The sequence below is a fragment of the Trachurus japonicus genome, chromosome 14 (assembly GCF_045865225.1).
Source record: "Trachurus japonicus isolate A0001 chromosome 14, Traja_1.0".
Classification (NCBI taxonomy): Eukaryota; Metazoa; Chordata; class Actinopteri; order Carangiformes; family Carangidae; genus Trachurus; species Trachurus japonicus.
In genome coordinates, this window is record NC_140920.1 from 31,782,742 (window position 1) to 31,788,445 (window position 5,704).

The 5,704-nt window shown below is 45.1% G+C and overlaps 1 pseudogene; it reads right to left on the bottom strand.

Annotated features, from left to right (window-relative positions):
• Positions 1–1,030: 1,030 nt before the first annotated feature.
• On the bottom strand, positions 1,031–2,290 carry LOC146975098 (zinc finger BED domain-containing protein 4-like; annotated as a pseudogene).
• Positions 2,291–5,704: the final 3,414 nt, after the last annotated feature.

Below are 5,704 nucleotides of genomic sequence, written 5' to 3' on the forward strand. Positions count from 1 at the left end.
CTTGTATCCAGTTTGATTTAGGCTATCAAAGAGAAATTGCGGAGAGTTGTGCATGCACAGTTTGGTAGATCTGAAAAAGGTGTAAATATTTTGGGTGTCTTTTCTCCGTAGGCCTAAGCAAAACATTTAGTAGCAGCAGTTTTACACTGCTTACTTACAGTTTAGATAAATGAGGCCCCAGGCCCTGAGCCCAGAGCCCAGACGCTCACAGATGCAGCTCTCCGCTGTCCGTGGTGCTGAAGGTGACAGGTTAACTTGACAAACAAACTGCAGCATAGTTCTGTTTGTTTATCATGTGTGTTAGTTTTGTTTGCGACTTGATAGTTGAGTTGTTGAAATTAAGAACATCACTCTCTCATCAAACCGGTGACAGGCATGCTGAAAAGAAAAGAGAGAGAGACGCGCCTGGGTATCGCAGCTGTAAAAAAAAAAAAAATTAAAAAAAAATTTAAAAAAATTAAAAAGTGTCGGACTACCGGCATGTCTAGATAGAGGGATGTAGTCTAATAGCGGGATGTCTAAATAGAGACATGTCGGAATAGCGGGCGGACCCCACCATGCTGATATGGCTAAAATCGGCTTTTATCAAATTGTAAATTGCGGTCACTTCACTGTGTTGCTTCCTTCCGTCCTGTACATTTGTTTTAAATGAAGCCTTTCAGAATCAATCAGTGGATCGATGGATTGTCGTTACGATGTGTGTATTTGTGTATTTTCGTATCCTAAACAAGAGATTACGGGCGGGGTGTGTTAGTAGCGCGGACTCGCGGTGCCGGTCAGTTTGAGCTGTTTGAGCCTCCACTCTCTCTGTACAAGTTATAGCTGCTTTCCTGTTAGGAGTGATATCACCACCTACTGCTTTGGAATGCACATGAAGACGGATTTGCGGTTTCATGTGGACGGAGTTATTTTTTATCACACCGTTGGTGTGGACGCGAATTTTTTTTAACCGGGGTCCAGAAAAGTTCGGTTTCAAAAATACCCGTGTTCGTGTGGACTAGGCCTTAATGCTCCCAACTGTGAGTTGCTCTTAATACTCCCAATTCAGCAATGGAAGGTTGTAATGTAGGAAGCACAGCTTTTCTGCATTTTCTCCCTTGAGGGATCTGCGCTTCTCATCGTAAATGTTACCGATGGTGCTGAACACCCTCTCACTCGGTACAGAGGAGGGTGGACATGAGAGGTATCTCCTAGCAAGGCTGGACAGCTTCTTGAAGCGGCAACTGTTGTTTTTCCACCACTCCAGTGGATTCCCTTTTTTTCTGTCAATGACAGCCTCCCTTGTGTACCTCTCAAGCTCTTCAAGGATCCCCTCAGGTGCCTGGTCCTGGCTCGTTGAAGTGAGCATGTTGTCATATAAACTGTCGAGAAGACTGTGGGCCTGGCCCTGCTCAATTCTCGGTCTTTTGGGGTCTCCCTCTTCATTTCCAGCAGTTTCTGGTGTTGGGTCAGCTTCCTCTTCTGTGAGCCAAGCTTTAGCCTGAGCGAGTGTCTGTGCCGACGGGTCGCTCCTTGTATCGAGGGTCGAGTAGGCATGCGAGTACCACTTCTTTGTCACCTGGGAAAACCTCTTCTCCAGACTCTCAAGCATGGTCTTCCTCAGAGTCTTAATTCCTGATGTGCTCGGTCCCTCTGCTTCCAGCAGACACTTGAGCACCGCTGTACAGGGTATAATGCAGGATGCAGAGGTATCTGCTTTGCTCATTTCCAGAGTAATTTCCTCCAACGGTGTCAGGGTCTCCGCCAGTTTGGCTGCCAGGTCCCACTCCTCTGCAGTTGGACATACAAAATGGCCATGGTCACTAGAATAAACTGTGATGGCCCTCCTTTGCTCCAGAATCCTGGCGATCATATGAAGAGAGGAGTTCCACCTCGTTGGCACTGCCTGGATAATGGAATGCTGAGGGACACCAACCTCCTTCTGAATGACAGAGAGTCGTTGCTGTGCGACAACTGAGTGATTGAAGTGTGTGGCTATTATTTTAAATTTTGCCAGTATGTCCCCCACCATTCTTTGGGAGTTGAGACCATCATTAATGACTAGCTGCAAGGTGTGAGCACAACAGCCCATGCCAGGCATCTCTGCAAGCCTCATGCCCTTGTTCATGTTTGCGCCGTTGTCCCTCAGCACCAGGTGGACGCGCTGTGTGTCAATGTCCCATTCTTTTAGTAAGCTCAGGAAAGTCTCACTGATGTATTGTCCTGTGTGGGACCCAAACATTGCCTTCACATTTAACACAACCTGGACTCTCTCCCAGTTATTGTCGATAAAATGAGCAGTTACGCTCATGAGAGGGGGGTCTGTGCTACTGCAGATAATTTTGTCAACTTGTAGGTTGCATGCTGCTATTCCAACATGCCGCTATTTCGACATTGACTTCTAATTGTTGGAATAGCGGCATTAACTCATTGAGTGCCAACCACGTAATTTCTCGTTTTTCGTTCCCATGCGTTGAGTGCCAAAAACGGAATTTTTCGTTTTTTGCTTTTTTTTTAAATTATGAAAATAGACACTTTAATACACATTATATGTAAATTTGGGGACTCTACGACGAGGAGAACTGAAATAGATGACGATCAAAGTCACATGACAGCTCATGATCTGGAAGTTTTTATCATAACTCAGCTTCTGCAAACGGAGTTCTGCATGCAGATGCAGCAGCTGCTCCGCTGCTGCTCCGCCCTCACCTGCGCTCCTGCTCCAGCTGCTCCAGCAGCTCAGAGCAGAAACACGAAGCTCTCAGCCCACAGTCCGCCCGGTCTTCATCTGGAGCAACACCGTGTCCTCCCCAAAGTCCTCCCGCGGTAAAATCTGATGGTCTCTGGACCAAAGCAGACCGCCGTCACCGACCCGTACCACAGACGGACCGCGGGACCGGTGTTCGCGAGCCGCTGTGGCCGGCAGAGCCTCACGTTCCGCGGCGAGAGGCTGTGACACGGCACGGTGCGTCTGTGTTATTGTTGTTTAGTGGCGCCCCCCCCGCCCCCGATGGTGGTTTTGTGAATAGAACAACAATTGTTGTATATATTTATCTTATACGAGCCCTTTGATCCAGAAATGCGAGTGTCAGAAGAGCGACAGGCACAAACAGAGCACCTTTCATAAAAGACGCTCTATCTCCTTTTCTAGAAAAAAAGGAGGGATTTTGGTGAAGCCATGTTTAGCTTGACTTTTCTCAGGAACGGAGGCACGTAGAAACAAACGGTTTGTGGTCACTTGAAGCATAAAGTTAAACCTTTCAATTGAGCTACAGTATGTGTTGGTGGCAATAATATAGAATACACTATGGCTCTAAAATAAAAAGTCAAAAATGGTCTAAATTGCCGGTACACTTGACTAAAACTTTGGAAAGGAGCGCGGCACTCAATGAGTTAACATTATTTTTCAAGCGTCCCACTATTCCGACATTTTTTTTTTCATTGTCGGAGTAGCGGCACTTTACTATTTTTCAAACATTCCGCTTTTCCGACATTGATTACGTTATAGTCAGACGTGTCCTGATTTTTTTTTTTTCATCTGAGACACTGTTTCTCATACACAAATACATAGGCCTATTAGAGAAGAAAAAAACAAACCCTCCAAGTTTAAAAACACACCGGCAGCAGCGCACACTGATCTGCTACTGAGACTGTTATTATTCTGTCACCTGAGTTAACGAGGTGCACGTGTGTTTGGAGCTGACGAGAGAATAAAGAGTGAGACAACGCGGCCCTGAGGAGGAACTGTGAAGGATGTTAGAGATGCCGTGTAGCTATCTCGCTTTCTTTCCCCCGCCCTCTGCCCGTTGTCTTCGTTGTCACTTTGTTGTCGCTCCACAGAGCGCACATGGCTAATTAATATGCACGTGCTGACCATATATGGTTGTGTCTAGACGTTCCGGGGGCGGAATATGAGGTGTGTTCAAGTGTGCACCATTCTTGGATCCAGTTTGATTTATCAAAGTGAAATTGCGGAGAGTTATGCACGCACAGTTTGATAGATCTGAAAAAGGTGTAAATATGTTGGGTGTCTTTTCTCCGTAGGCCTAAGCAAAACATTTAGTAGCAGCAGTTTTACACTGCTTACTTACCGTTTTGATAAATGAGGCCCCAGGCCCTAAGCCCAGAACCAGACGCTCTGCTCGCGGCTCATCCACGGCGCTGTCTGTGGTGCTGAAGGTGACAGGTTAACTTGACAAACAAACTGCTGTTTGTTTATCATGTGTGTCAGTTTTGTTTGTGACTTGATAGTTTAGTTGTTGAGATTAAGAACATCACTCCCTCATCAAGAGAGAGAGAGACGCGCCTTGGGTATCGCAGCTGTAAAAAAAAAAAAAGAAAAGAAAAAAAAAAGACGACTTGTCGGAATAGCGGTATCAAAAAGTGTCGGACTACCGGCATGTCTAGACAGAGGGATGTCTGAATAGCGGGCGGACCCCCAACTTAACTTCTTTCTCTTTAGTAGGCTATTATACACATTTTTTGAGTATATTAAAATGTGCTTTCTCAACTTCTAAAATTTGGATTTGAGGGGGCAAGACATTTATTTGGGGGGGCACTGCCCCCTCTTGCCCCTGCGTAGAGCCGGCCCCGCTCACCGCTCCATGCCGCGGACCCCCCCATATTAACATATTAAACTAACTGAAAATTCAACCACACATAAGTGCTACTGGACATATAATCAATTTTAGACATTAAATTACTTTTATTTAATATTTAATCCTTATCTCCTGTATAAGTGCATTGCATTTTTTCATGACGGTATTAAAACTGATACCGTTGCTATTTTTAAACACCTGCAGTTTACGGTATTACCGTAATACCGCCCAAGCCTACTTTGAACGCCTCTCTAACACAGTTACAGCTCTACTGGACTCGGTTTAGGTCATTTTCCATTACAGCTGAGTCCTTCACAGTTCCTCCTCAGGGCCACGTTGTTTCACTCTTTATTCTCTCGTCAGCTCCAAACACACGTTAACTCAGGTGACAGAATAGTAACAGTCTCAGTAGCTGCAGATCAGTGGATGCTGCTGCCGGTGTGTTTTTAAACTTGGAGGGTTTGTTTTTTCTCCTCTCTGATAGGCCTATGTATTTGTGTGTGAGAAACAATGTTTCAGATGGGGGGGGGGGGAATAAAAAAAATCAAAAGGACACGTCTGACTATAACGTAATCAATCAACGTCGAAAAAGCGGAATGTTTGAAAAGTGCTGCTACTCCGACAATGAAAAAAAAAAGTCGGAATAGTGGGACGCTTGAAAAATAATTTTAATGCCGCTATTCCGACAATTAGAAGTCAATGTCGAAATAGCGGCATGTCGGAATAGCAGCATGTAACCTTTCAGTGGTATGGCTCAGATCATCTCATCCCTCTTTTCCTGATGGAAATCTTGAAAATCACTGGCATTCTTGACCATTTCTTTGTTGTTGGAGATTAAAGCCTGAGCTTTTAACAGTTTGCTTACTTTAACCAGAGAATGCTCATGTTTGTTTCCTAGTGATGGAATCATGAACATGTTTGTTTTGCCATCATAGCCACATGTGGCTTCCTGGTTTGGGTTTGACTGATCCAGGTTTAAGTCCACAAGTACACATATGTCATCACAGAACTGTTCCTTGACAATAAGCACAATGCATAAAATCACTTCCTGACCTGCCTTAGGTGGCATTTTAAATGGCGCAAGTTCACCTGTTGCTGACTTCATAAAAGCAGCGCTGTGAGCATAG